The sequence below is a fragment of the Ambystoma mexicanum genome, chromosome 6q (genome assembly GCF_040938575.1).
Source record: "Ambystoma mexicanum isolate Mex_15411 chromosome 6q, UKY_AmexF1_1, whole genome shotgun sequence".
NCBI lineage: Eukaryota > Metazoa > Chordata > Amphibia > Caudata > Ambystomatidae > Ambystoma > Ambystoma mexicanum.
In genome coordinates, this window is record NC_090937.1 from 840,220,258 (window position 1) to 840,233,044 (window position 12,787).

The window sequence follows — 12,787 nt, forward strand, 5'->3', positions numbered from 1 at the left end:
CAATAGTTAACCCAACCTTTGGTATAAGCATGCACTACAAAAGTTGGTAGAGTGACTGAGCAGCCAGTCTTATCTCAAGAGGGGTCATTGTGAGCTGTAGGTTTGTAACATAGAGTTTCACAGTGACACATATTCAAATAAACACTTACACTCAAAGTTTCTTGATTAAACAATTATTTATTTATTTACCAGTCAGTTGAATAAGCCTTCCTTAGAAGGGAGCAATTATGTAACACACAAATATACTTCAATAAAATACACACTCTCCGTTTCAATAAATCAGTAGATACCCATTTGGGATGGCACACAGACACTCCCTACACCCTGAGGTGGCTTAAATAACTAGGACACTGTGGACATGAATATATCACTGGTACATTTACACTACTGAGTTTGGTGTCAAAAGGAAAAGGTTTCGGGAATAAAACAATGGTTAACAAATATTCTTAAGCATGTAAGTACTTTTTAACCCCCAATGCAAAGCAAATTAACCCTTTCCCAGCTATACAAGTTATAGAATGTGTGAGTCTTTCAGGGAGCCAGGACAGCCAATGTCAATTGAGCAAAAGTCTAGGGGAGCTGAAGCACTTCTTGAAGGTAAGTAAAATGTCTTCAGAATGTTTTAGAAATCTTTGTAGAAAATGAAATCACTGTTGGGCCACAAGCTGGAAGGCTTCTGAGGGGCAAAGCTGCAAGCAACTGTGCAGTAGGGAAACCAAGGCAAGTCTCAACTGAGAGCTAGCAAGGCTACATGACAAGAGGTAAGCACCCCTTAGTTTACAGTACCTTAGGTCTGAAGAAATTGGTTTCAGCTGGCTTCTTTTCAAGTTGTATTATGGCAGATCCTGTTGTTCCTGGGCCTCAGTCATGGGGACAAGTATGAGGACGTCTGGGGACTCCTGCACTACAGTTTGAAGGTTGGCGGCAGCAATGGGCAAACTTCAGATCAGCGGCACTTCGATGTCTCAGCTTCTCGCGAATAGCACCAATGCGGTCACCAATGCGGTTCTCGGATACCTAATGGGCTTTCCTCGCATTTGGGGCTCAGCACTCTGTTGAGGTGGCTCAGGCTTGGTTAGTCCTGCTTCTTGGGACCTTAGTTGTAAATATCACCCAAATAACAGTTATGCAGCAATACATGGCCATAGTGGGAAGGTTAATTTACTATCAAGCCCTATTTTGTTTAAGTGTTTTAACATGAGCTTTTCCAATGTTTATGTTTATATGGATATATTTTGTTTTGATTTGCCATTGCAATTTGGTCCTTTTGAGACTTGAGAGCATGGATTTCTTGTTCAACCATTTCTGTAAGACTATATCCATTTATTTGGGAATTAACATTTCTGAGTATGTGACACAGATTTGGAGATATTTGAGAATTTTTTTTGCATATTACCCTGAATGCATTGTTAAAGATATATGGTTTAAATGGAATTGCTAGCGTGTTTATAAAACATAAGTGAAATGAGAGACCTGCCCATTCTCATTAGAACTTGGTACATATTGTGAAGTTACAGTAATCTGGATTCATGCAATGACCATTACAGTACTTATCGAATGTGATCTGTTAGAAAGACACAACCGGCATGACTTAAAGCTAAATTAATTTACTCGATCTCTAACATGGGCTAGGAATAGAAAGTATATTACTCCCATTGGATTATATATCCAAAATATACTTTAACCACGCAATATGGGTAGAACGCAGATGACGCTCACCATAGTAACGAGACTGGGACTCGCCGCCCAATGCATCCTACGGTGATGTCATTATGCCATTCACGAGTGTGGTTGCCTAGCAACCACACCCAACAACACAAGCTGCCATTCCACAGCAGCCCTTCGCAGGATCGCGTTACGTGGAACGCTTACCGAGTAAACTGCATTGATGGTAAGTACGATCGGTAGAAAATCCATTACTCTATATGGTAATAGCATTACCACCCGACCTGATCACATGTTCTTCTTTGCCATTAGACACCTTAATATAAAGTGGAAGTAAGAGAGCGAATCACAAGACCCGTAACCACGGACTGAACAAACATTGTCAGTACACGTGCAGTGCCTGGGAAGAATGACACGTAAGTCTTAGACAATGCTTTCCCAGACCATCACTTACTTCCTATATATAGAGAATGACTAGTCACCTTTCCTTTCTTTACTATCTAGACTGAAAAGACTTCTTCAAGTGTTTACAATCACAAGGGATTTGTGGTCCGCAGTTAGCCATTGCCTGTGGACATCTAGACGAGGTGAGATTAGACACTCTTCTGGACTAATTTACACTTGCATTATTTTATCATGAATAGTAAATTACACCAATTACTTGCCTTTGCAGAATTTCCCCGGGTACAAGAATACTTATCAGCACTTGTTGTGATGCCAATATGAGATGGAGGTGATTAATGTAGCTTGAATTAATTAATATGTTCATTGTATGTTTACAGATGTATTTTGTGGATAATTTATGTAGATTATGATTTACTGAATCCCATTATTTGTTATACCACAAGCATATGAAGTTTGAATAACCCCCTGATGAAGAGCGCATCAGCTCAAAACGCGTTGGGCATTCTATTAAAAAGAAAATGATGGACACCACAGGACTAAGTTTGAAGATGTGTGGTTCAAGAACATTTACATGATTTATATACTATTGTGCATACATTTTGGCGCATTACTTTGAAAACTGAAAATCCTACCTTCACATGTCAAATTAAATCGAGAGCACTCATTCTACCCTTATATCTAATTCTTGGATTTCTATAGCCAGTGATAGTGTGCAGGGGACGGGAGTTCCCCAACTGTGGGAACTTTATCGTATATTCACTTAATTGATGTTCCCAAAAAGGAGGCAGGGCTCTGCTCTCAATGCAGTATCCATTCTAACATGTCTAAGCTTCGTCATAAAGTAAGGGTCTGAAAGTAAATGTTAAATGATGCTTATTCGAACCTGTTATTTCCACCCATTAAAAGTGTCCACTGTTTCATTGAATGCCTTTAACGAGTAGTTGTTATGTGTCTGGACAGGCTTTCTGGCTGACTAATGATTTTTCCTTGTGGCACAGCAGCTTCAGACTACAGAGTTAGTCTCTAGCTTCCTTAAGACTACCTCACTGTAAGTGAGGATCATGTCTTTCGAGTATATGTAGCTGTAGATATTGCTTAGCTTGTTGTATGGGTTTTACAGGACATCAATGATAAGCAAGTATGATAGGTTTTATTAACAGTCTACACCAGCATTTTGGTGTAGCTAATCTAGCTATATCATCTTTCTGGGGAATGGCATTTTTACTGATCATCTATGATAAAGCAAACATGGACAGTGTTATTACATATCTACACTGCCCTACATTGGTGCAGTCAGTTTGGACATGTATTCATATTGTGGCAAAGCATTTTTTATGGCAAAGCCAATACGAGTTCTTATTTGGGGATGCTGGCATATATTGACCAAGCCAAACTTGGACATGTTTTCTTATGGTATAATAAATGGAATGATGCACAACGCAAACATGTATCTGTTCTTATATGGGAATACTGGCATATATTGGTGCAGCTAGCATGGAAATGTATGGGTACAGGCAGTGTGACATTTATTTTGTATACTGGCATATATTGTGGTGAAGGGCATCCTGAAAATGTGTTCAGAAAGTCTCTTGTGCTCATCAACTATCGAATAAATCCATTTGCAAACTGTATGGATTTTTAGCCAATTATTCACAGAAAATGTGCTGCATAATGCACCATTTTAATTCATTATTAAAATTAATTTCACTGGGGAGATCCCACCCCCACCTTCCTTGGCTCGGGCTGCCTCGCTGCACTTGGTCACTCTTGCACAGTGGTCGAATTGTACGAAAAGAAGTAGTGGAACTATGTTCTCTAGTGGCCTGTGCCCCCTCCCACACACAATACAAACCCCCAAACACATGTGCCTGCTGTTTAAGGGAACGTTCAATGCGGTGCACTTAAAGTGCAAGTTCAACTTCTTCAAACACTTTTATTTTAAAACTAAACCATTCCAGAACGATTTATTTTTAAAATAAAAGTATAGGAGCAGTAAAACGTAATTTAAAACAGTAGAGGGGCACCGCTTCCAGCCGCTCCAGCCCGCTTCGACCACTGCTCTTGCATATTTGTGGAACAGTTTTACACCCCTCTGATTAAAAAGTAACCAGCCACCACTTGAGACCCTGAATGTACTCATTCTGTCCTCGAGCCCCTGAAATGGGGTTCACGGCAAAACCTCCTGTCTACTTTCACAGGAAAGTACATATACTGCTGTATTGCAATGTTCAACAACTCATTCAAGGCATGCCCTGAAGAGGTGGCAGTGAAAACACAGAAATAACGAGTGACAGAGAAATGTGTGCAGCCATGTGAGGGAAATGCCACAACCCAATCAATAAACCAGAGATTCAACTCTCCAGAATCCACTCCGCGATTATCTTTTCAATTACACCAGGACGGCAGGTGAGCAAAAGTAATTGTTTTTAACACTTAAACTGTAAGAGCCCAAGTCTGCATTGTTAGCACTTCAATTATCGAGACCCGTATAAGAAAGGTAAACTTTAAAGAAGGTCTGCCGAGACCGCCATTTGGCTGGACATTGGCAATTACAGAAGGCTCCCTCTAGGCAACCAACGGCCCCTTGATCTCTGGAGAATATCAGCACGACGCAAGTGCGCTGCCGCCACACCAAAATGCAACAGCAAGCAATCACGGACAGCAGATCACAGAAGCGGGCTGTTATATAACTACATTCAGATTTATGCACACCCCTTGACTCGTGTGGCAGGCAGCGATAGACTGCACATGTCCCTCCGGGGGACCCGTGAAGGACAATCCGTTTCATTATGCCGGTCAGAATGCCGCATGTAGCTGGGAGGACTGTCCTCGCAACTGGCAGCTGTCATGGCTGTCGCAGCGTTCTCCGTGTTTCCTGGCAATGACATTTAAAATGTCAAATAAAAGACTGGAGAAATAATAATTCTTCTTGTTAGCTTGCTGTTAGTTGTAGGCTAATTCAATAAGGTATGGGTTTGTGCGCCCTAAAGATTGATGCGACTCCCTGCTGGAAAATTACATTTTTCGCTAGGTTTTCTAAAGCCTATTATTAGATCACTCTCTGAGATGTGCAAGCCACTAGGCAACAGCAGCAGTTCGGTTTCAACATTGGACAGAGCCAGGCGATAATGCCCGTCTACTTTTGCAGAAGGTGTCCTTTGGGCAATGCAAGCAGAACTTCTCTATTACCCATGAGAAAATCACAGGAATAGCTCACCCGGGGACGTCATTTCACCAAAATACCAGGGGTAGCGTAAGTGACAGCACACGCCCCTTGACCTCTGATGACTTCACAGGAAGTGATGTCTTTTGATCACACCCTGAAGTGCATGGCATCCCGGGAAGGATGTAACACGACATTTCACCCCTTGACAAAACAGGAAGTGGCATCACATAGCATTGTTCCTAAGCTTGCTAAAATATGGTTACGATATCACTGTAATGTGAGATACATTTCATACAAGAATGGATCACCATATATATTGTTAAATCAATGTGTATGGGCCCATATTACCAAATGAATGTGGATGCAAGCAGGTGTCCAAGGCTGAATGATAACGATGTGTTATTATATGCTTAAGCGCTTTATATAGAACAAATATACATACAATATCACCCAACCTGTGTTGGTACACATTTATCAACCTCAGAAGGACGAAAGGGTGAGTTGGCCTTGGCGGGATTGGAACCTGCAACCTGGAGATCACATTGCAGCAGTGAGCCCTCAACCCACTGAGCTATCTTACTGGCTATAGTAAAATGAGCAATTACATGCACAAATGTTCTCAAAGACAGAAAGCAAATTACACTCTGTAGTGGATACAATTAAACTGGAAACTGAGATTTAACTGCAGGCCAGTTCACCTGCAGGTCTGGTGCAAAGTTGGCCACATGTCAAGCTTGTGTGGATCTACTTTTCAGGCTTCAGAGTTTCGTAAAATACATACCATTGGGAGGGTTCATAAGACTCTATTAAAGAATTTTAGATTAGCCCTGCGAATGCAGCGCCCTCACACGGCATCCCGTACTCTGGGCACTCTTTACCTGATACGTGCAAACAGACATCCTGAACAGCATGCCAGAGAGATAGGAAAGATAGACACATTACGACAAAGCATTACTTGTGGCACAATGAAATCAAGGGCCACTTTATGTGCTATGGTCAAACATTTCTACACTGAACATAAGCTGTTAGGCACAAGGATTTTGTCAAGTGACCGAAGACACAGAGATGGAATGTCTTGTGATCGTAACAGACGGCAGAAAAAAACATGCCATAATTGCAATTTGCGAAAAGCAAAATACATAGTCTGAAATGGATTCTTATTCTATTCTAACTGCTTTTTGGAAGTTTTTGTCTGCATTGTGAATTTAAGGTGTTTAAGAACAGACTAAATCAGTGACGCACCCCCTGAAGTGTGCTTGAAATAAACCTATAATGAGTCTAGCAATTATTGTGTAGAATTCCAGAAAGACAAATTATTTGTTATTCCTAATCTTTCTGATTTAGAGTCACATCTAAAAGTGTTACACTTGTGGAACCCCCTGTTTTTTTTTTAAGAGGCATGAACAAGAAAGCCATCCACTCCAGAAACAAAGAGCCACATTACGCTGGCCACAGCCAAGGAGCTTCCATTTGTAAAAAAAAAAATATATATATATATTTTTATAGGGGTAGCAAGGGCGACCACAGTGGTAGCAAGGGAGACCTCCGGGGTCACTGCTTCTACCCCCAAATGACCTCCCTGCTCTACTCTTATTTATTTATTTATTTATGCTGACACTTTTGTAGCGCACAAAACAAAGAGGTGCTTTTAACTTAAGAATACGGTTACAGTAAGTGCTTCAAGTTACAGAAAAGGAAGCGTACGTGGGGAACTACATCGAGGAACATGCAAAAGGTAATACTTCATACGCCAAGTGCAAGAGAGATGTACATGGTGATCACATCCATTGGGCTTGCCCCATGTTGGAGAGCGGCAGCAGCGCACAGATCCAAAGTCAAATCAGTGGGCAAGTACATGGTGCCTACCCCATGTTGCAGGGCGGCAGCAGCACACAGATGCGAAAGTCCAGAAATGGGCAAATAAACGGTGTCTACCCCATGTTGCAGGGCGGCAACAGCACACAAATGCAAAAGTCAAACAATGTGCAAATATTGCAGGGCGGTAGCAGCGCACAAATGCGAAAGTCAATCAATGGGCAAATACATGGTGCCTACCACATGTTGCAGGGTGGCAGCAGCATGAAAATGCACATTTATTAGGGGGCACTATCTGTCTTAGATGTGTGGGATGAGAGGTAGGGGGGAGGACACAAAGGGTAAGAAAGGGCGTGGGGCAAACACAACATCACAGACGACCAGGGGGTTTGGGGAACACACAGCATCACAGGTGACCATGGGGGGGTACACACAGCATCAAAGGCAACCGGGGGGGAACACACAACATCACTGGCGACCGGGAGGGTATGGGGGTACACACATCATCACAGGTCCCCGGGGGGGTACACACAGCATTACAGGCAACCGGGGGGGGGGTCGGTGGGGTACACACAGCATACCAGGGGAGGGTACACACAGCATCATAGGTAACCACCAAGGGGGGGGCGGGGTACAAGCAGCATCACAGGTGACTAGGGGGGATACACACGGAATCACAGGGGACCATGGGGGGCTACACACAGCATCACAGGGGACTGGGGGTTACACACAGCATCACAGGTGACAAGGGGGGTACACACAGCATCACAGGTGACCGGGGGGGGGTATAGGGGTACACACAGCATCACAGGCGACCAGGGGGAGGGGTACACACAGCATCACAGGCGACTGGGGGGTTACACACAGCATCACAGACGGCCAGGGAGGGGTGGGGGGTACACACACCATCACAGTTGACCGGATGGGTGGATGGGGGGTACACACATCATCAGAGGTGACCAGGGAGGGGTGGGGGTACACACACCATCACAGTTGACCGGGGGGTGGTACACACAGCATCACAGGCGACTTCTTCAAAGTAATGAGATCAAATCATTATCCCTGAGTGTGCACGATTGCCAAGCGTTTTACCTAACAGTGCTTCTGCGACACATAACTCAACAACCTAAAGTGTTTGCAGGATTGAAGAAAAACTCATTAAACAACCACAATCAACGTCGATGACGTGTTTTTAAAAGGCAAAATCCCAGCCAAATAGATAACAATTCCAAAACAAGGCGTGGCAATGAACTGCTGTTAAAAAGCATGTTGGGAGCAGGGCTCAAGTCAAGGGCACACGTACTCAGTCCCCCTCAGCTAAAACTAGAAACATTGAATGTCTTCTTTGAATTTATGAATTAAAGCTGACGTTGGTGATGGAACCTGCAGTCATCGGGTTTGCAGGCCGGACGCCACTGCACTATATATATATAACCGGATGAAAAAATAGCAAACAACTAAAGGTGAAACGTCCCATTTCGGTACTGCAAGTTCCATGGAAACATTTATATTGGTTTTATTTTTAGGACTTGACCCCTGGTTGGGAGTGCGAGACTTGGACTGCAAATGGAGAGGTTTGTTTGTGCTTGGAATTTCACATGAAGCAAAGCATGCATTGGCATGGCTGGTCGTTGATCCCTAGAGAATTGCACCTCCAAAAGGCACAGTAGTCCTCTGTGAGTTATACCACCCCACAATCACCTCTGCTTGACCATTCCCTGCTGAGCACAACCACAAGGAGGCACTAGACAGGCACCTCTAGATGACCAACACAAAGAAACGCGCAGAATGTTTTTAAGGTTATTTTTTCTTCCAGTGGTTAACAGACTGCAGCGTTCTTGGAGCGGGCCTTTGCAGGATCAGCATTCTAACCCTGCCTGAAACCTCGAAGACCATTGCAGTTTCTTTACTGCACCTCGGGTCCGCAACAGTCTAGTAGTCCAATTTCAGATGTCTGGTGCCATCAGCCCAAACCACTCCTTCCCTAAAACAAGCAATGATTTAAAAAAGAAAAGTTTTATTAGCATTTTGTTTCAGAAACAAACCGTTTTTCTACAAAACAGTTTACAAAAAAGATAACAAAAAAAAACAACAATTCACATTTTGTAAGTCAATTTACCAGGGCAACCCCCATATCTCACATGTAATAAATAACATTTCGAATGGGATATTACAAAGCCACAGCTGGGATTCTCTCGAGCTCCTTCAAATTCGACTTTCCATTAGTTAAGCTCCTCAATAGCCTCAAATGCCTCTTTCAAGAAGGCTAATAGTCCGAATATTAAGGAGACTCGCTCTCTAGCATTAACTGCATCACTTCTGCTGAGCGTGTAGTTAAAGGATCAAAAAAACCTCCCCAGCCACTTTGACCTTAAGTCTCTCAGGCCAGGGCATATCAGTGTTAAGTGGTACAGGGACTCTTTTTTTGGATTTGTACAGTCTGCATTGGAAGTCTCGTAGTTCTTTCTCCTTTCTTACTTCCATAACTTCTATTGTTGGCATCAGATTAAAACGGAAGCACGTAAACTGGCCACGCCCGTACCTGCAAGGGAATCTAGACAGATAAAGGGGGACCGTGCCCATGGCCCATATGTCCGGAAAATTGTTCGCATAGAGCTTAGAGTTTCTCCTATTCTCTAATGTCTCTATCCAGTCCAGGTCATAGGTCATATAGTTTCCTTTTTACCAGTGCTGGATTCATTAAGAGGCTGGCTTCAGATAAGTTCATGTCCGTCAGTATAGCTATACAGGCGACTCCAAGCCAACAGTGACTGGTCAGTTGTGTTAATCATGACTTTCTTTAGGACTGCAAAGCCTCCCTCAGTATTTTCCATCATGCTCTTACGAAAAGATTACTGTGAGCGTGTACAATGAAGTAAGTCCCAGTTCTGCCCTCATGACCTGGATAGATGGGCGTAGTCAGGGGTGTTGCTAGGTCTGGAAAAGACCCGGGGCTACGCTGATGTCGGGGCTGTCGCGACTCGTGGCTAGCTAGTCTTTTGGCTGTAGCTCCTGAGATTCTATCCAGGGCTACAACCAAAAGACCAGTGGCTATAGCCTCCTTAGCCCCCCCCCCTAGCAACGCCTCTGGGCGTAGTTCATGGGGGGAACAGGAGGGACAAATCCCCCCGACCATTTTAAGTGGGGGGGATATAATGGAATGTATCCCCCACAATATGTAAGTAAAATATGTAAGTGTTGTGCATGCAGCGTGTAAACATTTGCAGCGTGTAATTATACTTCTGCAGTCGGGGGTAAAGTCCTAAAAATTAAAGTGGGGGACACGTCAACAATTGCAATGGGATGTGACGTCACCAGAAATTAGCACATCAAGGTGAAATATGCACATTTCATTACATTTGCTTTGCATAACCTCCCAAATTGCAGAGGACGAATGTCATTTGCCTTTCATAAAAACAACACACACACAAAGCCCAGAGAGGATTTTTTCTTCTAATAGTGTTTTTGAAAACGTTAAAAGATGCACATGTTTAAACTCCAAGAACCAATACAAATGTTTTCCCTGGGAATTGCAGTACCGAAATGAGACATTTTACCTTTAGTTGTTTGTTATTTTTCATCAGGTTATATATGCAGTGGTGAAGTGTCCGGCCTACAAACCTGACCACTGTGGTTCGATCCCAGTGGTCGTCTTTAATGCATAAATTCAAAGAGGACATTTACTGTTTATCATTTTAGCTTGGGGGGGCTGAGTCCACCCTCTGAAAAAAGTGGGTGGACTCCGTCCCCCTGCGGGTACCCATGACTCGAGCCTGTATGCTGCAGCCGCCACCGTGCAAAAGTACAAGTTCTGCAGACTTAAAGTACTTCTGCTCACTACATGCCACGCGCCTGCTCATTTGGTACATGCCCAGGCCAAACTGCACGTGCCCCTGCGCAGCCTCAGTCTGTGTTTGTCCAGAGGCCAGAGCAAAGTGGAGCAGCCAGGCAGTGACGCGTCCAGAGAACTCCGCAACGGCATTTGATTATCGAGGGAGTGGGAGACTAGAGAGGAACTCAACTCGAGCCAGAGCTAGCTGAGGTGACTGAGGGTGCAGCGTGATTGAGTGTGTGATGTCATGGGGGGGGACGTTCGGTTCCCTTGGCCCCAGTCCTCCAGACCAATAGCGCCCGCAAAGGCAATGGCAGTGCACCCAGGACAGACCAAGAAATGGGCCTGGAAGTGGAATGGATCGGAGATTAACACGCTGCAAAACGTGTTGCTCAAGCCAAGCGACACCCATGAGTCTCTTCCCTGGTGTGGCGGGCATAATGTCCCTCCCATTCCACTGAGGTCTCCCAGGGGGAATGTGGCTATATTACACCAGGGCCCCAGACATGCACGCAGCTCCCTGGATCCCCTGCACCCTAGCAACCCAACTCTGCCTCTTCTTAAGTCACTCCTATCTTTCCAATAAGGAGGACCCTTCTGCTGTGCACCTGGCAGAAGTGCTAGATAATTCTGCAAGGCCGGGCCTACATAGCATTCCACATCACCTGAAGGGGTCCTCACATGCTGGATATATCCCTGAAGATTACCAGGCCACGTGAAAGTCATGCAAAGGGGCCCTCGCAGCCTTTAACATCATTACTGGGGTCCTCATTCACGAACCATATAAGGTGCTGAGAATGAAAAAAAGGGAGCATTGCCTGGGTTTGGGTCTCGGGCGCTACTGCATGGCACACTTTGCCTTAGTCCAGTTCTGCCTTTCTCCGGTATTTCATACACTGTCCCCATCAAATGATGGGCCCTTCCTCCTAGTGTCATACAAGGTGACTTGATGTGTCTGCATCACATGTCAGAAGCCACCAGATACTCTGTGATTTGCCAATCCAGTCCCGGTTTTCATCTGCGTTCTGGGGCTTGTGGTTTTGCTTTTCCCGTTATGAATAAGAGAATGCAATCCCCATATTGGAAAGAGCTATGCCCTCAGAATACCATGAACATCTCTGGAATGTTCTGGAGTGTGTAGCCCCTTGCCCCACACCTTGATTTCCCTCCTTCCCTAAAAATGTTACCCCATCACTGACCTCAGCACTCTGTGCAGAAAAGCAATGCAAACCAACGTATGCTAGTGAAACGGGACGTATCCTAGTGAAAGGACGTCCAGCACTTCTGTTTCCCGATTAAAAATGCTTTTGGAGGCCGCAGAAGTTAATCAAATTTAAATGCCTGCACGTGTGTCAAAAGTAACCTGAAACATAATTGCAGGCTGATACTTTAAATGTTGCCTAGTGTAGGAGTAACGATTATTTACTACAACTCTAGGTGTATTGCATACCCAGATCTCAGTATACACGTCTGTGGCCACCAGTCCCCTTTAACACCTGAACCCAACAACCTATCATGTACATTCCCAGAGTCACATACGGGAGACATGCTGAGCATGGGGGTGCATCTGGAGAGCTGAAGCTTCTATGTTAGGGCCTGGTCGGAGGGGGGTGCATGTGGGGGGCTCACGCTTCCATGTTAGGGGCGGGGGGTGCATGTGGCAGCTCAAGCTTCCATGTTAGGGCCTGGTCGGCGGGGGGTGCATGTGGGGGGCTCAAGCTTACATGGAAGGGCCTGTCGGCGGAGGGGTGCATGTGGGGTGCTGAAGTTTATATGTGTGGGCCTGGTCGGTGCGGGTGCATGTGGTGGGCTCAAGCTTCCATGTTGGGGCCTGGTCGGCGGGGGGTGCATGTAGGGGCTGAAGCTTCCATGTTAGGGCCTGGTCGGCGGGGGGTGCACATGGG

General features: G+C 44.8%; 1 long non-coding RNA gene across 1 annotated transcript in view; it reads left to right on the forward strand.

Annotated features, from left to right (window-relative positions):
• The first annotated feature begins 2,005 nt into the window (after positions 1 to 2,005).
• Positions 2,006 to 12,787, forward strand: part of LOC138515564 (uncharacterized) — a 61,529-nt gene continuing 50,747 nt past the window's right edge. The window contains exons 1-2 of the long non-coding RNA XR_011282078.1: positions 2,006 to 2,081; positions 2,170 to 2,252. This is a non-coding gene — a long non-coding RNA (uncharacterized lncRNA). The remainder of the gene's footprint in view (positions 2,082 to 2,169; positions 2,253 to 12,787) is intronic.